At 45.7% G+C, this 22,726-nt stretch overlaps 1 long non-coding RNA gene across 9 annotated transcripts; it reads right to left on the reverse strand.

Annotated features, from left to right (window-relative positions):
• Positions 1-731: 731 nt before the first annotated feature.
• On the reverse strand, positions 732-21,834 carry LOC116573375. Of its 9 annotated transcripts, XR_004278759.1 has the most exons (5): positions 21,618-21,831; positions 5,701-6,265; positions 5,242-5,312; positions 4,152-4,386; positions 732-1,646 (listed from the first exon to the last, which is right to left on the reverse strand). It is a non-coding gene; the product is annotated as an uncharacterized LOC116573375 (long non-coding RNA). The 9 variants fall into 9 exon arrangements; XR_004278758.1 differs by having other exon boundaries at positions 4,152-5,312; positions 21,618-21,834; XR_004278757.1 differs by having other exon boundaries at positions 4,152-4,328; positions 5,242-6,265; positions 21,618-21,834.
• Positions 21,835-22,726: the final 892 nt, after the last annotated feature.

Below are 22,726 nucleotides of genomic sequence, written 5' to 3' on the forward strand. Positions count from 1 at the left end.
GCTGCCCAAAATACTTCTACATCTCCCTTGTAGAATATGAGATCCCTGAGGACAGGCCTGGGGAACCCCCAGCCCCCAAGCAAGGACATTTGATGAAGGAAGCAATGAATTGACTTGCAAAACAAAAGGGCTCTGAGAGCTTTTAGCTTTCTCGGTATTTCCTAGGTGTGTGATGAATTTCTAAGAGAACAGGGAAATGCTAATATGTCATTTTTGTTGAAAGGATGACAATGTAGCAATTTAATTATAGAAAAATCAGCTTGCCCAGGGTATTGAGCTTTTTTGGAGGCCTAGGGAGAAGCCCAGACATGGCTTTCCAACTCAACAGGAAGCCACAGACTCACAGCCAAGCCCCAGCCATGCATGCACAGGCGGATTGAGTACCTAGCATGGCCTCATGCACTGCCCATCACGAGGTGGTGGCTCAGCCTTTCCTAAGCAGTGGGGATGTGACCTCTAATCCATGACCAGTGGAGGGTGGATGATGGAACCATGGCCTGGGCCTCACCCCGGTCTTGTGATCTTGGGTTTTGGCCCCTTGATTGCAAGAATATTCCTTCCCCAGGGCACCCCACCAGCCCAGCGATAAAGAGCAATGGCTCCGGGGTCAGACAGCCAGAGTGCTAGGGCCTGACCCACCACTAGCTGTGTAACTAGGGCAAACCACTGAACTTTTCTGAGCTCCAGTATCCCCACCTATAGGATGACATCACCGCAGTACTCTCCTGGAAGGTCATTAAGAGATGAAAATGGAATGATTCCTGCAGAGCTTCATAGAAAAGGGCTTAGGGTTTGACACATGACAGTGAAGAGGCCGTGGTAAGCCTTGCTTTTTGCACCTGTAAAATGGGACTGATTACAATTCATCATAAAACCATTGCGATGTGCCAATGCCGAGAAGGACCAGTCATGGGAACTGGCTTACAATGAGCCCTCCCTATTAGCTGCCAGCATTAATTTTGCTTTTCTAAGATCATGGTTTTTAATAGCTGCCACTTATAAGGATAAGGAGCTGATGCTTCTCCCAACAAGGGTGTGGTCACAGCTCATGTGCTGACAAGCTCCCAGAGGCTTGGGAAGAGCTCTCCTCCCACCACCACAGCCCCACCAGAAGACTGCTGCAGCTGTGTTCTAGTGAGTAGAGAAGCATCTGCTGCAGCCGTGTTCTAGTGAGTAGAGAAGCAACTGCTGCAGCCATGTTCTAGTGAGTAGAGAAGCATCTGCTGCAGCTTGTGTTCTAGTGAGTAGAGAAGCATCTGCTGCAACTGTGTTCTAGTGAGTAGAGAAGCATGTGGTCTAAGAGAGACAGGGCAGAGAGGGGAGCTGCCCATACAGGTCACCTCAATCCAAGGCTGGAGGGAAGAACAAATTCAGGTCCCCATGTGAATAATGCACTGATTTCCCCACATATAACCTGAGGCAACCAAACACCAACAAAAGCCTCCTTGCCCCGATCCCCAGAGGAAAAGTAAGACTCCATGGATGACCTTCTTCTGGAACCATCCCAGCCACCGCCTTTTCCTCCATACCCCCGGAGCAATGTGTAGAGCAGGTGGGAACCTGGGACAGGAACAAGATGCTGAGTCAGAGGGACAGAGGCTGGACCAGTTGCTCACAAGACTCCTTCCCAAATGCACATGTGAGTCCTGGTACAGATGAGAGAAAGGAAGTCAGGACATTCCTTTAGCAAAGAGAAACCCTGTGGCACCCACCACCATCCCATTCGTACTCAGACGGCAATGTCCTTGAACAAAGGTCAGCAGACCACCTTCTCCCACTCTGCTATAGGGACAAAAATCAGGCTTCATCCCCAGCCAGGGATGCTGCTGTCCAGCAAATCACAACTTCCCTCAAGAAGTCCCCCAGGCAGCCAGGTGGCCTCCCAGAGTATAGAACCAGAGAGGAGAAAGGTTGGTAACATGTCAGAAGGCGTGGGTTTCATCTGAGCTAAGTGTGGCTCCCCGTGACCCTGAGGGCTTACCCTCTCTTGCCTGTGGAATGTGGGTAAAGGTCATTCATTCAAACTGCCTTTTCACCACCCTGGGTACATTGGATGCAGGGAGATCAAAACGTGCCCTCACTCTGCAAATTCTGGAGTTCTGGGCAGGAGCTGGTGATCATCCTCCCCCTCTCTCTGGTGCTGGGGCACCCCAGGCAGAGGAGCGTAAACTTCATTCTGGGCTCCCGGGAGCAGTAACTCGGAGCAACTTTCTGCAAATGTGAAATTTCTGCAATAGCTCTTCTTTGATCTTCTGGGTTCCTGCTGACTTTATGTTTAATTCATCATATCTTAGTTTGTTTTAATAAAATGCTGTTTTAAACTAGTTACCATCTGCTAGATTGATGCATCCGGTAAATTGGTGCTCTAGAAAGTTGACCGGGAAGTCAGCCCCTCGGTGCTGCCAGCAAAGTCTGCTCCTGGCCGTGAGAGGTGGAACGCTCACACGCCTCCCAGCAGGCAGGTACCAGGGCTCCTCCAAGCCCAGGTGGATCTGGGATGCGTTTTGGTGAAACCCTCTGAATGGCTTCTCACCTGGATTAATACGGAAACCTGGCCATTCGGCCTGGCCCAAGGGAAGCAGCTTTGTGAGACTCATCTGGACAGGGAGTGAGGGGACAATCAAGTCCAGCTGCCATTCTCCAAAAAAAGAAACTGAGGTCTGCCAGAACTATGCCATTTCTGCCTCCCCATGGTGATCCCATTAAGCAGGAGTCACAGCCTTGCTGGGAGCCCAAGAGGGGCTGGTCTTGTATGAGGTGACAGGAAAGGGAGGCTGGCCTCAGATTGTGAGGAGGACTCCCCCATCCACGTGCCAGGTGGTGACAAAAGCCCCCTTCTGGGGAGAAGTCCCAGGGGCTCAGTTTCCCAGAATATCTGCCTGCGTACACCTGTCTCTTGCCCCTCAAGAGCTTAGATCCTGGAGCCAAATGAGCCTGGGTTCAGATGCCAGCATGTGGCCATTGGCTTGGCCAGGGAGTTCTCTGGGAGGAGCCCTGGGAAATGACCAGCTCCCTGAATCAGAGCCTGTGGCACCACTAGGTAAGCACCTCAGAGACCCGCAGGCAGCCCACTTGTCTCCAAAGGTGGGGGGGTCTTCTCTGCAACAAGAGGGATTCATAACCTCTAAGAAGCTGCTACCAGATCTTCTTTTTTGGAACCCCATCAAGACAGCCATGTGTAGCCTCATGAGCAGTGGGGCCAGCGCCCCTCCCACTAGGGCAGGGCCTTAGGCAGACAGCCACACATGGGGCCGTGAGCAGGAGGTACCTTTGGCTTCCCAGGGCAAGAGTCGATCCCAGATAGGGCCTGCCAAGAAGCCAGGGTTGGCAGGGACCTCAGGATCATTCAGGTCAATATCACTATTACACTTGGACGTTAAGATGTCACATTTATTAATTTGTCCTAAACCAACACAAACCTGTCTTGGAGCCCTCACTCAAAAGGAGGGGAAGTGATCCAATGTGTTGGGTGGTCAAACAAGACCTCCAGGAAATTCACAGAGGGGGTCTTGGGTCTTCGGGCCACAGCAGCCCTTCTTGGGGCCTGTGGCCCACCCCTGTGGTTGTGTGAAGGTGGAGACATGCCATGGAGACATGCTGTGCCTGAGCATGGGGTCCCTCGACATCCGTGATGCAGCTCTGAGATCTTTCCCCTACCACGGCTTCCCCAGGAGATGTGTGAGAAGGGGAACAGGTTTCTGCTATTTATAAACCCTAACCCAGGTGGGTCCATGTCTACCTTCAGAACCCCACCACTGTGGGACACCCAGTCCCGCCGCTCCTGACTTCCTGGCTTTCAAAACACATACCCGGGTTCTGTTTCTCTGTGTCCAGCATCTTCTACTCCGGGCCCTGCAGCCCAAAAGCTGTTTACAAACCCCTGCTTGGCTGCCTTATAGATCTGGAGGCAGGAAAACCCAGGACTGAGGAGGAAGCGCCATCTCAATCATTAGCCTGGCACATACATGCATGGAGAAAGTTCTAGAAGGATATATGCTGAACAGGGGTGGGGCCAGGGAGGGGCTACAGGGCATTCTCTATCAGTACCTTGAAAATACTTTTGTGTTCTTTAAACGGTTTATTAGTAGTCATCATGTAGTACTGTCATTCAGTTTTCATAAAGAAAGAAAATGAATGGTGCTGTTTCTTACCAAAAGGAGCCTGAGGTCATCAGACAGAGGCCAAGGGATCAGGTGTGTTCTCCCCTGCAGGTGGGAGAACGGAGACGCGGTGACCTTGGTCTGATGGTCCAGGGCTCCTGGCTGAGCCGCTCGGCAGATAGAGAATCAGGCAGGCTGCAGCGGTTCTCAGAGCTTTGCTTTCTTCCTCTGCAGGGTAGATAGTAATTGTCTCTGCCTCCAGGTTGCCATGGAGATGAGTGGGCCCCTGCAAGTATCATGCTTGGTGCAACACGGTGGGCTTATCACCATCATCTTCATCATCATCGAGGTGGATCCTGCCCCAGATTCCTCAGAGACCACCGTCTGCTCTGGGGTTGCCCCCAAATAACTCCAAGATCTCGACAGGCTTCTCATCCTCTCTGTCTCATTCCCTACCCCCCACCAAGGGCTGTCTTTATGATTGCAAGGCCCCTTGTTCAACACGAAAATGTGGGATGTTTGTGCAGAAAACAGGAGGAAAGTGCCATTAAAATTGCTAAAATACCAAACATGCTTCTTTCTTTCACGATACCCTCCATCTCCACTTGTCATGGTGTTTTTATTTGCTATTTAATGCCATTCTAACTACACCATTCAACACTGCATTGTGCAGTGGCAGTTTTAAATGCAAATATAAGACCATTTAACTCATATGTGGAATCATCAAAATCACACACTTCATTTTTTGCAGTTTGTACGCAAAAGTATTTTCGTCCTTTCCAGAGCAGTAGAAACACGGCACTAACTCCACATTTTTTACGTCGCTCCTTGACATTCCACCCACACGCTGTGCCTTTGCCCTCCTGCTGAGTGAGGAGGGACTGGAGGAAAGGGAACCCTGGGTGCCTGTGTGTCTACTCCCTTCTGTGCCCTCACTTTCCCAGTAAGCGACTGGCTGACACAGGGAAGTAACCTGAGTAAGAATAAGACAGTGTTTCTTGGTCATTCATGTTCCCTAGAACCTTACCCTTCTTTCTGCATTCTAAGCAAGTTCTGCTTCAAATGCAAAGTGTGGCCTTTTGGAGGCATCCATGCCCTTGCTCGGGTGTCCTTGAATGTAACACACACATATTGTACTCACTCTGAGTCTCGCAGTGCTGCTGTACCTCTGGGGACCCACTGGAGTTTTGTGCTCATGGAGCTCCGAGAACACTGTACGCAGGTAGGACAGCAAGGAAAAATTGACACATGAGTCAATGGACCTCTTCCACTCCTGCATGGGCTTCAAGATCCCATCAGAGTTCACTTGCAAAACACAAGTTCAAAGACAAGATTATTAAAATTTCAAGATGGCAGCAGAAGAGCGTTAAGTCAAGCTCGGGCCCTTCTGAGCCCACCTCTACTATAAAATGGACACAACATGCCCCTGGCTTGCCTACCTAGTGACTTGGCAGGGGGCAGTGGGGAGGGGGTACCATGTGCAAGCAAGATGCTGTAAATGCTGGTGAGCCATGACTCCCAGGAGAGAAGAGGCCTGCACCCTGAGTGCAGCAGGCACCGGACAGAACAGTCAGTGGGGCAGGGACAGCAGGGAGCTGACCTGATTCCAGATGAGCTGGAGTGACACAAAATCCATTTCTGTTCAGGGTCAGAACTACACTCAATCAGCCAGCAAGCTCAGGGTCACACATTTCTCTGCGTAGCCATGAGGCTCTAAAATGGACACGTGGGTCTGCCATCCAGCTCCGTAGGATGGGGTGGTCAAGGCCAGCTGGGCTGCTCAGAGCTTCTGCCCACAGAAGGTGGATTTTGCCAAGTGTGCTGGGACCACCGGCCGTCCCGTGTCTGCGGATCTTGGAACTGGCAGTCAGCGATGGTTGTCTTGGGTGACGGCTTTTCTACTCTGCTGTTCTTTCCTTGGTCACCCATTTCCTGTGAATAAGCCCAGCCCCACCCATCAGGGCTCAGCCAAGGTCACAGAGGAAAGCCTTTCCCCATGTCCGCTGAAGGTGCTGGCATTAGTCACACTCCTGTCTCAGAAGATGATTTCACACTGTCCTCTTCTCACCAGGAAGCAGACAGGCCCTGTGCACACAGGAACAGGGAGGGACTAGGGTCACACAGCACAGGGAGTCTGGGCTGTTCTGTGGCTCTGTCCAGCTTTCCTGACAAGACAGAAAGAGAGCCAGACTGAGATCCAGGGGGTCCCAGTTTCTCCACCCACAGCCATGGGACCTGGGTCTGTCAGTGACACAGAGGGAAGCCACGTAACACTTGGTATATTTCCTCCACTGTAAGCTGGGCCACAGGGCACTGCACAAATCCTCACAGCTACCTGCGAGGTGGCGGCCCAATCCTACTTCATGTGGACACACCTGAGGCTTAGAAAAATCATGTAACAAGAATGTTCCTGTCCCAGCTTTATACATGAGGAAATTGGCTTGAGGTCACTCAGCAGAGCTGAGGTCATGCCAAGTCTGGGCAGCGCCCAAGTTCACGCTCCAACTCAGACGTAAGTGCTAGGAACAAATGAGCTCACAGATGTGAGCATCATAACCTTTACTGCAGGACGAGGCGGGCGACTACTGTTCGTTTTTTAACAGAAAAAGTGTCTCATGGGCCACTGTCACGAAGAAAGAGACAGTGCTGGGTGAGAGTCCAGCCTGTCCACCACCTCCAGTGCCCCTCAGAGCCTGGCCCACACTGAGACATGAGAGACATTCAGTCAGCATGATGAATGAATGAATGAATGAGTGAGCAAGCAGAGACCCAGACTCCATGCTCTTCTTCCTTCCCAGCCCCCAAGGGGGCAGTGCTCGGACTGCACTCCTACCTCTCCCCTTATTTCTGGAGGTTGATTGGTCCCCGTATCCTCCCATGCCTCACTTCAGCCTCTCCATGTGCCAGAGACATCCCCCAATCCCAGCGCAGCTCTCTCTGATCCCAGCATGCGTGTCTCCATTCCTGTGATGACCCTTCTGCCAACTTCATGCCTCCCTCTCCCTCCACCCCACGAGTCTTCTCCGTCCTCCCATCCCCACATTCTCAAGCGTCCATGTTCTTGTCGCTCACAATGCCATACCCTTGGCTTCACAAGCATCTTAATTCCAGCGCAGGCATTATACCCCCAGCTCCTCATCTGATGATGTTGAGCCCTCCCTATATCAGAGGGAGGTGGGGTGTGGATGAGTGCTGGGCCTGACCTGGCCTGACCACTCCTGGCCTATTTACACCAAAGTAAAAGCAAGTGGTCAAAGAGCTCCCAGGGCCACTCCCACTCTGAGGAGAAGATTCTGGAAATTCTAGGTGGGGGGTGGTTATATATATATATATATATACACACACATATATATGTATATATATATATGAAGACAATATATAAATTATATGAATAATAGACTCACATTCCCAAGTTCTATAAGGAATATATACATATTCAGATATTCAGGTTGGTGGAACCAACTGTCCAAGCAGAAATCCCAGCAAAGTGAAGCTGCCTTCATGAATCTCACTAATTGCAAATGTGCATCACCTCATTCTCCTTCATAAATATGGACCACTGTGGCATCTGGGTGACTCAGTCAGTTGAGTGTCAGACTCGTAATTTCAGCTCAGGTCATGATCTCAGTGTTGTGAGATCAAGGCCTGCAGTGGGCTCCCGCTTCATGGGGAATCTGCTTCTCTCCTTCTTCTTTTGCCCCTCCCCCCTTCTCTCTCGCTCTCTCTCTCAAATAAATAAATATTAAATAAATAGGGACCACCAAACAAGGCACCGAAGGATACCAATAGCATAAAAGGTAAGAACCAAGATGAACAAAGCAACAAAATTCAAAGAACAGAAAGGAATTCTTAAAAAAGTAGTGTCCTTAGTGGAATTCAGGAAGGTATGTTTTCCTTAAAAGAGAACAGGCTATGCTTAAAATGGAGCAAACATGGAACAAGAATGAGTTCTTTTAAGTGTTAATGCTAAAATAAAAATTCCGTAGGAAAAAAAGTTAAAGCTCAGGGGATCTCTCAGAATATAATCAAGAAGACAGAAGAAAATATGAGGGAAAATACAAAACATACATGATTAGTCTAAAAAGACTTGTATCCATTTACTAAGAATTCCAGACAAAAGTAAAATACAGTGAGTGAAAAAAGACCCACCCCCAGACACATTCTCCTGAAAACTAGAATTCTAAGTGTAAGACAAAGGTTGTAAAAGCTTCTAGACAGAAAAACAAATTATCTGCAAAGGAATTGCAATCACATTGACATGTGACTTCTCAACAGTAACACTGAAAACTAGAAAATAGAGCAATGCTCTAAAGTTCTCATTAAAGACATAAAGTTCTAGAATTATAATTCTGTATTTTCTTTTGAAAAACTATTAAATTGATGTAAGGACAAAATAAGCAGTTTCAGTATAAAAATACTTAGAAAATTTACATCCTAAATATTTGTTTTAAAAAATATTGTCTCAGGATATTTTCTAGCAAAATGAAAAACAAATTCAAGCAAGAAAAAAGACACAGCAACTCTAAAATCAGAGTAGGTATCCCAGGAGTTCAAGGAAAAAGTCCAAGGTCACAGTTAGGCAGTAAAACTAGAAATAATCTGTCCAAATTGTAACTGGAGATGAGAGAACTCTGAGAAGAAAAAAAAAATCTTCAAGAAGAAAACATTTACTTTAATAAACAGTATCATTGAGTGACAGGTGACCTTAAAGATAATAGAGATATATAGTTCTTTTCTTAAAAAGAAAAGAAAAGCAATTATAAACTCCAGGAAAGAAAAAAATAATAAGTCATGATCAATTATAAACTAAGATGTAGCAAAGTTTGAGCAATCATTAGAAAATAACAAAAGAAAATTCTTTTCACTCGGGCTCTTAAAATATTGTCCTTCTAGTATTTATCCTTTTTCTTCTTTAATAACTAATCCATAGATAAAGCACCACTTAATTATGTTTAAGAATAGAATGTACATGTCATAAATATTAACAATGTGGTTATTGTGCTGTGGTTGACAGAAACTTGAAAAGTTGTAAAGAAACCAGAAGAACATTAATACTATCACTTATATGAGTGACAGTTAAAAATCTGTATAAAGGTGATAGAAAAAAAAAAACACCAGAAGTATATGGATAATGTTTAAAATTTTAAAAATAACCTAAAAAATAAAAATATTTAAAGAATAAAAAGGTAACCAATAGTGGGACAGCTGGGTGGCTCAGTTGCTTAAGTGGCTGACTGTTGATTTCAGCTCAGGTCATGCTCTCAGGGTCATAAGATCAAATGCCACATTGGGCTCTATGCTGAGAGTGGAGCCAGTTTAAGATTCTCTCTCTCTTTCTCTCGCTCTCTCTGCCCTTTCACCCCCACCCCCACTCTTGTGCTCTCTCTCTCTCTCACAAAATATTAAGTAAATAAAAGGTAATCAATAGAACTGAAATATTAAGGTAATGAACAAAAATTTTGAACAGATAGAGATATAAGGAGGTGAAATAACATATTTTTGTTCTCTTGAACTCTCTCTTAAACAACTATAAAGTCTGAACAGTGTGCTAGGTGATGTGTAGATGCAAGAGAAACCAGACACTCACCATGGCCTCCAAGAGCCTACATTCTAATAAAAGAGATTAGCCAGATAAAGAAATGTCCAGAAGACAAAGTAGAATGATGTCGGTATCAGGAGGAAGATACAGATAAAGAAAGGTACAGAAAAAAATACACTGGAGTGCAGAGTATTATGGACTAAATTGAGTCCCCTAGAAATTCATATGTGGAAGTCCTAACCCCCAATATTTCAGAATATGGCTATATTTGAAGACAGGGACCTTGAAAGGAGTAATTAATTTAAAATGAGATCATTAGAGTGGGTCTTAATCCAATATAACTGGTCTTCTAATAAGAAGAAATTAAACACATAAGAGGGAAGGCCATGTGAAGACACAGGGAGAAGATGACCTACAAAGCTAAGGAGAGACTCCTCAGAAGAAACGAACCCAGCTAACATCTTGAACTTAAACCAGCCTCCAGAACTGTGAGAAAATAAATTTCTGTTGTTTAAGCCACCCAGCCTGTGGTACTTTGTCATTGCAGCCCTAGCATACAATTTCATATTGGGAATCAGAAAGTTTCTGGAAGTGCTTGGGTGGCTCAGTTGGTTAAGCATCTACCTTCAGCCCAGGTCATGTTCTCAGGGTCCTGGACCAAGCCCCATATCAGGCTCCCTGCCCAGCTGGAAGTCTGCTTCTCCTGCCCCTTCCCCTCCCCTGCTTGTGCTCATTCTCTCTCTCTCTCTCTCTCTCAAATAAATAGATAAAATCTTTAAAAGAAATAGGGAGAAAGGGAGGGAAAGAGAAAGGGAGGAAGGAAGAGTGAGTTTCTGGAGACCATAAGTCAAGGACCATCAAGAAGGTGACAACATCTTTCAGTCCCTAATGCCTCCATTTCAACAATAGGACCCTTGTTCATAAAACAAAGTCTACAGGAACATGAGAAGCTAGGAATAGCCTTCCAATCTCAGGTGGTGGAAGAAGCTTCTTAGTCTGCTGCTCTTTCAGGCCACTTAGTGTACCAGCCAGGTGTGCTGTGACCTGTGCCATAACCTGTGAGAGACACAAAGCTGCCAGGCAGACCACCCAGTCAGTGGGGTCAGTAGGTTACATGAGAGATAATAAGTAAAATATATATGAGATATGTGCACCAAATAACATAGCTTCGCTTCTAAAACTCTGTTCTCTTTTGTTTTTTTCTTTTTATCCTCTGTGCTTCAGTTAGAATAATTCTACTGCCTGTCCTTGAGCACTCAATCCTTTATTCTGCTCTGTTTAGTCTATTAAGCCCAACGAATTAATTCATTTCACATTGGGTTTTTTTTTTTTCAGTTTCAAAATCCCAATTTGATTTTACTTTAGAGTTTCCATTTCTCTACAAAAATTCTTCAACTGTTCAAACATAGTGCCTGGTTTTTTCCCCTAACTTTTAAAACAAATTTATATTAGGTATTTTAAAGGTCTTGTCTGTTGCTGGATCATTTGTGGGACCGCTTCTGTTTACTATTTTTCCTCTTGGTTATGAGGCTTATCTTTCTGCTTCTGTGTAGGTCCTATCTTTTTAAAAACTGAAATCTGGACATCGTGTATTAAAGAGAAGTAGAAATGAGTTTGGGTAACTTATGTCCTTTCCTCTATAGAGCACCTAGGCTAACAAGTTGATCGCTTTGACCCAGTTAGGAGTTGAGATTGGTTGGAGCCCAATTGCAAGTTGAATTCATTTCAGCTTACCTCTGGCTTCAAAATGTTTGTGGCTGAAATCAGGCCTCCCCTTCCAGCACAGCTTTGGGACCAGGCACCTTGCTGCCATGAGTTCTCCCTGCTTTCTGGCCACACCCTCAGCCATAGCTTTCTCCGCTTATTAGCAGACAGAAATTAGTTTTGCATTTGGGATTCTTAAAAATTCCAACCCCTTATGCCAGCCTGTGCAGTAATTAAAAGTTTGGCTTATTTTTTTCCAGCAAAATATCTTTATCTACAGCAAATTGCCTCCACAGCCCACCCATATGCTCTCTAGCTAACCTTTCCCAGGTAAAAAATCAGCCATCGGTCAGTGCTCTTCTAGAAATGATCGATCTCTCTCCTTGGCATATAAACTTCTCTATACCCATAGCTCTTCAACAGCTTTTTTTAGATATATAATTTTTTATCCAGTGTTTTCTGTTTCCTCAAAAGAAGCAGTCTTTTGCCATTTTCTACATCCTGATTAAAAGTGAGATTCATTCACATTCATGCACAAAAAGTGAAGTTATCACTGTTTATATGTTGGCTCCATCAGAAAAACTATACGAATAAGAATATGGTGCGGGTTTTATTTTGGTGTCATCAGATTCTTCTGATAGAGCTTCAATTAATTACAATAATGTTTCCATTTTTTTTCATCCAAGTCATAGACTCAGAATAAAGCTCTTGGACATTTTCCTCAATTGTGCATCATCTGAGAGTATTACGGACACTATTGTAATGTTGACATTGAAGCTAAATAGTGCTTGTCTTTACAATAATAATCAAATATACTTTTGGTGGAGGGCAGTGTCATGGCAAAAACAGTATCCTTACTAAATTAAGAAACCTATGAAGCAGAGATTTACTTGGAATTGGTAATGATGCATATATAATTCATAATTGGATCCAAATAAAGTGTGATATTCTACCAATTTAAGTAGAAGTTGTAGCTGTCAACATTTTATGACAAGGCTGATAAAAATGAAAAACAAACAAAAAAATATCTTTCAGCATGGCTTACTGTGTGCTGTCTGCCATCTATCAGATTTTAGAACACTTGGGCCTTTTGAAGTCAACTAACTGCTCTACAATGATATTGATCTTTTCGCAAGTAAGTCTTCTTAATTTTGGATGCATGTTGTTCAAAAATTGGAGCACCTTGGTCAAATTATTCAACACATAAACTTTCAGTTGTGGAGACTTTGAAAGAATTACATTAATTGAAAGCAAAGTTTGTAAGCAAAAACACATTGGAATTTATCCCTAAAAATTAAGAGAGAAGTGGAACACATTAACTAATGAGAGCTCAATACTGAGATCCTATAAGAGGACTTCAGAATATCTTGACTTGTAAAAAGACTCCTTTGAAGGAGTCCCTATTTTTAATTAGAAAAAATTACATTGTGTCCCAGAAGAGCAGGAAACTGGAAAGGCCTATAATTTTGCAACATCTAAGTTTAGTGAAGCATTCAAAAGAATCATAAACACAATTTTTTGATGAGTTTAGTTTTATGAAAATGTTTGTTGAAAAAAAGGTACCCTGAAAGGAAGCAAAAAGAAAGTCCCTGGTAAAATTTGGGGGCTGAAAGATTTTCACTTTTTAATGCCAAAAAATCAGCATTGAGAGTGTCCTTCATTTGTCTTCAGCTGACTAGGTGTCTCAACAACTGTAGACAGGATATTTTCCCAACTTAAAATATTATAGCTTACAATGAAGAGTAGATTGAAGGTGCCAATAATTTCAAATTAACTAACCACAAAATGTTACTTTGAAGATTACAGGAAATTTTGTGAAAAAATCATAAAAATCCTGATACCATATTAAGGGGGGAAAATCCCATTGACATATTAAAGATGGATGTGTTTTACAATAGCCAAATTATGGAAGCAGACCAAATGTCCATCAACTGATGAATGGATAAAGAAGTGGTGTGATGGATATATATATAAAATATATAATATTCCATTAGGTATATATAATGGAATATTACTCAGACACAAAAAAGAATGAAATCTTGCCATTTGCAAAGACATGGATGGACCTAGAAAATGTCATGCTAAGTGAAAAAAGTCCATCACAGAAAGACAAATACCATATGATTTCACTCATATGTAGAATTTAAGAAACAAACAAATAAACAAGGCGGGGGGGAGAGAAAGAAGCCAAGAAACAGACTCTTAACTATAGAGAACAAAAGGATGATTGCCAGAGGGGAGGTCGGTGGGGGAACGGATGGGATGGGTGAGGAGGATCAAGCGTACATTTATGAAGAACACTGAGTATTGCATAGGGTTGTTGATTCACTGTATTGTACACCTGAAACTCATGTAACATTGTATGTTAACTATACTAGAATTAAAATTAAAAAGTCAATTAAAAAAGAGACATGGCTTAAGATACTGATTCAAGTACATGATTCTATGTTTCTTATTTTTTATATTCAGATAATCAATATAAACAGTGTTTTTAAATTTTACTTTATTGTACATGAATATATGTTAATTTTTTGTTTTAGAAAGAATATTATTGAAAATTGTTTCTAACAGAACCGTTCACAGCACCAGTATAATAAAACCAATCCATCAGTCAAGAAATAAACACTTTCAAAATACACAAAAGTGTAATTGTTTCCGAATCTTCTTTCACTCTCAAAAGTGACTTGGTGTCGTCAACAAAATCTATGGTCCCTCTAGGGGTGCCAGGCTGGCTCAGTCAGTGGAACATCTGACTTTTGATTTTGGGGCTGTGAGTTGGAGCCCCATCTTGAATATAAAGATTGCTTAAAAATAAAATCTTTAAAAAAAGAAAAAGAAAAAAGCAATATCTGATCACGGGGCACCTGGGTGGCTCAGTGGGTTAAAGCCTCTGCCTTCAGCTCAGGTCATGATCCCAGGGTCCTGGGATCGAGCCCTGCATCGGGCTCTCTGCTCAGCGGGGAGCCTGCTTCCTCCTCTCTCTCTGCCAGCTTCTCTGCCTACTTGTGATCTCTGTCTGTCAAAAAAATAAATAAAATCTTAAAAAAAAAAAAAAAAAGAAATATCTGGTCACTGTAGCAGGAAGGATGGGGAGGCATGTTAGTCTCTGTTGCTGTATAATAAATTATCCCCAAACTGAACAGCTTCAAACAACCAACAGTTATTATTATCCAATGTAGATGAGATACCATGTAGCTCCAGAATCCAGATGTGGTTTAGCCTCTGGATTGGGGTCTCCCATGAGGCAGCAGTAAAGGGCTACAGTTTAATCTAAGTCCCCACAGGGGCTGAGAAATCCACTTCTAAACCCACTCCCATGGCTGTCAGCAAGCTTCAGGAATTGTGCCTCCAGGCTCCCTGACAGGGTCATAGGCCTGTATTAGTCAGCTCGGGCTGCCATAACAAGTAGCACAGAGTGAGGACTTTAACAACAGACATTTATTACCTTACAGTTCTGGAGACTGGAAGTCTGATATCAAGATGTCAGTGGGATTTTTCTCCTCAAGCTTTCCACTTGACTTATAAATGGCTGCTTTGCCCCATGTCCTCACATGGTCATCCCTTTGTGTATGTCTGTGTCATAATCTCTTCTTCTTATAAGGACATCAGTCATATTGGCTTGGGGCCCACTCTAATGGCCTTGTTTTAATTTAATTACCCCTTTAAAAAACTCCATCTCCAAATATAGTGACATTCTGAGGTCCTGGGGACTAGAACTTCGACATACAAGTTTAGGGAAGATGCACTTCAGCCTGCAACTAGGTATCTCCTTCTGAGTGTCCTTACAACATCGAAGGCTGTGATTCAAAATTAGGGGGAGAGAGAGGGAAAAGAGATCCCAAACACCAAGGCAGAAGCTACTGTCCCTTATAATTTTTTTTTTTTAAAGATTTTATTTATTTATTTGACAGAGAATCCCAGCTGTCACAGCTCATCTTTCCTGCTGGAAGAGAATCAAAAAGTTCAGCAAAGGAGGGGACTACACGAAGCACGGATACCCGAAGGCCGCCATCTTGGAGGCCACCCTCCAAAACCGATTTGCTCCAAAACAGGAGGGATGGACCTAGACTGAGAGTGGAGATACCTGGCTTTGGAAAGGCAGTTTTTCCTTCTAAGACCAGAGAACACACCAGACTGTATGTCAGACTGCCCAGGATGACCAAAAGATCAAGGCCCCCACAAGCAGCAGGCTTGTCCACACAGCTCGCTGGGTTCCTCAGAAGAGGATCAGCCAGCCGGGTGTCTCCTCACCAAATTCCAAGACAGAAGTTGTCCAGCGGGCTGATTCATCTCAAGGTGGCAAACTCGAGGCTTTCTCCCCTCTGCGGCATGAAGCCATGACCAGGAGTCGAACCAAGGTCGCCCGCTGAACACACTGCTCCCCGGGTGGGGGGGCCCCACCTCATAGCGGTGTGTCCCCACTCAGCGTCCACACTCTGACCCCGACTCAGCAGATGGTTTTCATCTGTTCCCCAGATGCCTTTTTCCTCCACCACCTGATGTACCTGGGGCTTATACTTGCCAGTTGTAGAAAGCGTACCTCACTGTCGTCTCCGACACCGGCATACGACACGCTTGCCCTTCCTCGTGTCCACACGACACCCCACACTCACAGCAACTCGGCTGCCTACCGCCGGGCTCCTTTCAAAGCCGCTGCCAAGTGACAGGAGGTAGAAAGCCTGAGGGGCAGGCCTGCGACTGCAGGAGGAGAGTGTTCTGGACGGATGGACGGATGGATGGATGGACGGATGGACAGAGGGCCGCAGAGCCAAACACTGCGGGTGGGAGCGGGAGCCGGCCAGGAAGCCCAGCAGTGCAGGGCGGCAGGAGCCAAAGGCAGCAGAGGAGGAGGAGGGAAGAGAGAGGAGAGAGGGGAGGGAGGGGTGGAAGGGGAGGGAGGGGAGGGGGAGAGGGCAAGGGGGGTTGGACAGCAGAGAGAGAGGATGCTGCGTGCAGGTCTGCTGCTCCCTCCCTGACAAGGCCACCGGCTGGGGGGCAGGACACAGCATCCCAGTGACCCTGCATGTCCTCCTCTCCTGCCACATGCACGCATGCACGCACGTGCACACACACACAAATACACGCCACACACGCACACACCACACACACACATAGACACACACCACACACACTTATACCACATATGCACACACAGAGACACACGCAAGCATATATGTGCATGCACATACAAATACATGCCACACACATGTAGACACACAACACACACATACAACACACATACACACACATCACACCATACACACACACATAGACACACACACCACACATACAACATAGACACATACAACACATAGACAACACAACACACATAGACACACACAACACACATACACACACATCACACCATACACACACACACATAGACACACACACCACATATATCCACCACACACACACACACACACACACACGACCAAGTGGTCACATCAACACAATGCATACACATACTCATATTCAGTCACAATCTCAGGCAATGCACACGTGTTTGCACACATGTATTCACACACACACACAATACACAAGTCATACACACTTGCCCTCAGGGTCCTACACACACATCGACAGCACACACACGCAAACATCACCACACACACACACACACACACACGCAATCCCCACCAGCATCCTCCCAGGGCCTGGCATGCGGCTGGTGCTCTGTCAGGGTTGACAGCATCGATGAGACATAAATCAGAGGAAACTGCATTTGGGGATCCCTTTTTCCAATTAATCTTTCCAGCGGTTCAACATCAGCTCCTGAGCACTTGCTGTGTGCATGCAGAGGCCTAAACTCATGCCGCTTGGAGTTAAAGAAAGATCATTTCCCTTTCCCACAATTGCATCTGAACTCACCACGCTTTAGGGAATTTTTCCTGAAATATGACTTTGTAAGTCAGGCCATTTCAGTCTTATACTTTATTCAAGCACTTATGTAAGGGAGGAAGCATAAAAGAGTCTCTCCGAGCAAACCACTTCCCCCACATTTTGGGGGGTCCTTTTTAAGGAAAAGGGAAACGTCCAGAAAAATTGCCCACCAGGCTAGAGGCTGCAGCTTCCAAAGCCCTCCAGACAGAGAACCAGGAATGGAACCCTCCAGGAGTAAAAACATGACAGAATTTATTGAACTGTGTTTTCTAAGGAATATCTCAAATAAACGTGCATTATTTTGTAATAAGTCAAAAGTTATTCTTTAGAAGTAAAAAGAAACAATCCTGCTCACACATTGAGTATAAAGAATTCAGCACAACACCTGGCAAAAAGGGCTCAGAAATGTTACTTTTTGGTTGGTTGGTTGTAAAGAAATTGGCATCCTTGACCGTTTGATGCCCCTTTCTGGAGGCCCTCAGAATCCTGCTCCTAAGCCCAGTTTGTGGGCAGAAGCCTCCAGTCTTGAGATTAATCCATGATCCCCACCAAAGAAGGGGGCTTTCCACATAAGCCATTCTTAAGCCACTGACTCAGGGCGGGAGAAATCCCAATGAAAATACAGCAACATCGGGAACACCGTGCGGCGCTGACCTCAATATCCATTCCCCAACAATTCCCCGGTGTGTTCTCATTTATGACAGGGCCCCGCTGAGCCTGCTGTTTCTTATTAGAGTGTTATTCTTTATTTGATTTCAAAATTATTCTTCATGTGTCACCTTTTTCCTTGGGCCATTTTCTCCCTCCAGTATAATCTTGGCACCCACAACAGCTCTCAGAACTAAATTAATTATAAAAGCATATTAATGTCATCTGTATGGTGATGAAATTAATTTATTCAATACATTCAAGAGGAAGTCATCAATTACGACCAGTGACTATAGCATTTTGTATTACAGCATTTACTATTCGTACAAATTTTAATATTTCCTCCAGAAAGAGTTGCCATAAATATCTGCTGTGCAGCCTTGATTTATGAGTTAAGTGTACCTTTTAGATGCCACTAGTGTTCGAACACTACACATTCTATTCTTATCAAGCATGTGTTCTGGAGGGGAGTTCCTCCCTCTCTGAAAAATAAGGATCTCCATTCTCTTAGGGATGACTCTCCCCTCAGGGTGTGGAAAGAGGCACCTGAGTTTTTGTTGGGACATATATGAATTTCTTAGAAGTGCTTCTAAAGTTCCTAGTTAAATTTCCCAAGACACACTATAAACTCAATACAATGGAAATCTATCTGTGCCCTCATGTCAAGATCTGAATATTACTCAGGGCCCCAAGTGGCCCAGTCTCAGAGTGAGTGAGGCATTCAAAGAAACACAGTCTGGTCTTCAATGGTGCCTTCCCAAGACCACTGGAGAAGAACCACAATCCACGGCAAGACTTGTTAAACCCCTCTTCCCACTCCATTCTTCCAAGTTAACCACACAACCCACTGTTAGCCAGAAATCCTCTCTCAGCTGTTCCCCAAAACTCCCTAGGAGAGGAGTTCTTTTTTTTTTTTTTTTTTTTTTTTTTTTTTTTAAAGATTTTATTTATTTATTTGACAGAGAGATCACAGTAGACAGAGAGGCAGGCAGAGAGAGAGAGAGGGGAAGCAGGCTCCCTGCTGAGCAGAGAGCCCGATGCGGGACTCGATCCCAGGACCCTGAGATCATGACCTGAGCCGAAGTAGGAGAGGAGTTCTTATTGCACTTACAGAGCAATAAGAAAAAGCCAGGCATCCCAGTAGAACAGGGCAACATGCTAGAACAGGGAATTCACAAAGGAGGAGGTCCGAATGGGCACTAGGCGTGTGAGAAGGTGACCTACTCATGATCCTCAGGGATATGCAAACTAAAACCATGGTGAAATTAGAACAGAACACACCCACTAGAACAACTGCAAAGAAATAGCAGAAAATGCCAAGTATTGGTGAGGACACAGAGCAATGGGAACTTTCACACACTGCTGGTTAGAGTGTAAAATGGTACCATTTGGAACAGCTTTTGGCGGGATATACTAAACTGAACATATGCATTCCTTATGACCCAGAAATTCCACTTCTAGGTAAATGCCCAAAGGCAATGAGTCCATATGTTCACCAAAAGAGACATATTAGAATATTCACAGCAGCTTTGTTCACAAGAGCCCCAAACAGAAAATGACAAAATGTCCGTGAACAGAAGACTGGACTAGGGTTGCCAGATAAAACACAGGACAACCAGTTCAACTTGAATTTCAGATAAACAACAGATAATTTTTCAGGACAAGCATGTCTCACACAGTAATTATTATCCAAAATGAACTACTGCCATACATAACATGATGGCTCGCTCAGACGCGCTGATGCACGAAAGAAGACAGACCCAAGAGAATACAAACCGAGTGGTTCCATTTATACTCAAAACCAGCCCAAACTCAGCGATGCTGTTCACAGAGCTCAGGATCTAGGATAGTTGAGGCGGGGTGGGTTGTTCCTGGATGGGAACACCAGAGACATTTTGGGAGCCTGGAATGTTCTGTTTCCTGATCTGGGTGCTGGTTGCACAGACAAGTTCCTGTGTGAAAATCCATCAAACCGTACACTTAAAATAGGTGCCCTTTTATAAGTGTGAGACGTGCTTATAGAGACCGAGCTTGTTGCTTTGCAGGGGTTCAAATTTAGTAGAAAACCCTGTATCTTACCTAACAACCCTATTCTATTCTTCTGTTAATGGACATTTTGTCCATCAACGTGTGTCATAAATGTATTTTATACATCGATAAATGTAAAAAAAAAAAACCCTCATAGGACACTGCTATTCATAGGGGTCCTCCCAGATTCCCTAAGAAGGGACGGGAATGTCAGTGGGACAAGCTGGGGTTTTTCCTGGGCTGGGAGGAGGGTCCAGGTAGGAAATAGGACTGCAAATACTCCTCCGTTGTCATTTTTGTTACACAAAAAGTCAATCTTCTGAAGTCCAGAGACATAAACCCTATTTCCATCCTCTTAGGATTTAAATTCAAATTACTTCCTAGGGACCTTCAAACTGTTACCTATTTTGCAGAAGGAGGGACGGTGGTAATCAGTCAACGGTATGCGGGTATGCGCGTTGGAGTCCCTCTCTTGCTTCCCGCATGACCACACCCCTGGTCTCTGGGCAGAGGATTGGGAACCAGCAGGGAATCCCAACACGGTGGAGAGAGATACCAGGAGAGCGGCTGCTTATCAGCAGGTGTCCCACTAAGGTGGAGACAAAATATGGAGGGAAAAGCAGCCCTGAAACACCAGATCCAAAGGGCCAACAGGCAGCCCAGAAAGTGTGAAGGCAAAGGTTAGACTTGGCTCCAGCCCTCCCTGGAGGTGTGCCCTGAGCACCCTACTCACCGTCTGAACCTCCACTTCTCATCTGAAAAGTGGAGAGAACAGTGGTGCCAATCTCACCGAGCTATTACAAGAATTGGGTGAGAAAACGGGTGGCAGACTGTATTTTTCACAAGTGACCGCAATGTATTTCCCACCCCAAATGCCCATCTAGAACCTTGCCGCTCCCCCACCAAGGTGGAGCCTAACTGCAGAACGATGGCTGGCCTGTGTCCAGCAGAAGGCAGCAGAAGTGATGCCGTGTGACTTTCAAGACAAGGTCATAAATGGCAGTGAGCCTCCCCCCTTCTTAGCTGGTAGACTCACCTTGGGAGCTCTGGGCCTCCATTAAAGTCCCAGTACCTGGAAGCCACCAGGCTGTTCAGAAACTCGGGCCACATGGAGAAACCGCATGAAGCTGCTCCCACAGACAGCTCCGACGGAGATCTACCCGAAGTGAGCCAAGACACCGCCAACCGTCAGTACCCCAGGTCATCAACCCTTGAGTCGTCCCAGTTGGGGCTCCAGACAGCACAGAGCCAAGAGACGTCATTCTCACCATGCCCTCTTCAAATCTCTGACTCATATCCACGAGCATGATAAAATGGTGGTTTTGGGACACGTGGGTGGGTCTATCAGTTAAGCATCTGCGTTCAGCTCAGGTCATGATCCCAGGGTCCAGGAATCAAGTTCCGAGTCGGGCTTCCTGTTCAGCGGGGAGACTGCTTCTCCCTCTGCCTTCCCCTTGCTATCGATCTCTCTCTCTCTCTCTCTCAAATAAATATCTTTTTAAAAAGTTATTGTTTTAACAATTAAGCAGGGGTTTAAGTTAAGTTTGTTACGCAGCAATATTAGCCAAAAAAATAATGTGCTATATCAGTTAGCTTTTGCTGCCTAACAAATCACCCTAAAACTTAGTGGTTGACACAGCACATATTTATCTGGTACATGATTCTGTGGGTCGGCTGAGCCATTCCCATGTTTGAGCTGACTCTGCTGATCTCACCTGGGCCCTCTTCTGTTGTCTGTGGTCGGCTGATGGACCAACTGTGGCTGCACGAACTAGGATGTTCCACTCACGTGTCTGGCCGTCGGCAGGCTGTCAACAGAGCAACGATGTACCTGGGCAATGGGTCTCCCTTCACCCGGAAGGCTGGCCCATGCTTCTTCACAGTGGAGCCGAGTTCCAAGAGCAGGCTCTGTCCCACTGTCCCACTGTCCCACTGTCCCACTGTCCCACTGTCCAAGTGTCTCAAACCTCCACCGAAGACACATTCGTTAAAACTTTGCAGCCAGAGCAAGTCCTAAGGCCGCGCCTGGAGGAGGAGTGAGAGAGCTTTCAAAGCAACAGGACAAGAAGGTGCGAGTGGGAGAGGGAAGAATCCACGGCCTTTTCTGTAGTCTGCCCCGTTCTGGCACAGAGTTAGCCTCGAGCACATGTTGGCTTCCCGCGTGACATAAGGGCCTCTGAGAGTAGCAGCTGGGCATGAGGAGAGACAGGCATCTGTGTCTGGCTCCCCAGGGACAGGAAGTATAGCAGACGGGGACAAAGTTTGAGAGTCAGATGTCCCAGTTTAGTCCCACCCATAAGCCCCTATGAGGCCCTTTGCTCATCCTCATGTACCGATCTTTCCTGGGGTGGGAGCATCCGCATCTCTGAGCTGCGGTGAGGACAGAGGAGGCCAGGGACCAGGCACGGAGCAGCCCAGCCAGGAGAGCAGCAAGGAGGCCGGCTGAGGTCTTCTCTGTGCCCGCGGAGTGACAGGGGCCAGCGAAGACAGAGCCCCGGCCACAGCCTTCACTGACACCTCGTCCCTGAAGTCCCAGTCACCCTGCAGCAGGCTGGCCCAGTGCTTACCAAGAGATGACTGGTGCCGTGCTGGTCCGAGGGTCAGCCTGTGCAAACTGCCATCATGCGGGTTCTGCACCTGGGTAGCCCGGCTGGTCCACGCTTCTGCGCTTACGAATGCATTTCTCAAAGGCTCATGCTGGGCAGCGCTGGCTGGTATGACAAGGTGTCCTGCCGCGGGGCAGAGCCAGGGCCTGGGCCCAGCTGGCAGTGTTAGACCCGGGGCACGTGCCAAGGGCTGCCAACTGCAGTCGGCTGCCATCACA

The sequence above is a fragment of the Mustela erminea genome, chromosome 14, assembly GCF_009829155.1.
Source record: "Mustela erminea isolate mMusErm1 chromosome 14, mMusErm1.Pri, whole genome shotgun sequence".
NCBI classification, from domain to species: Eukaryota; Metazoa; Chordata; class Mammalia; order Carnivora; family Mustelidae; genus Mustela; species Mustela erminea.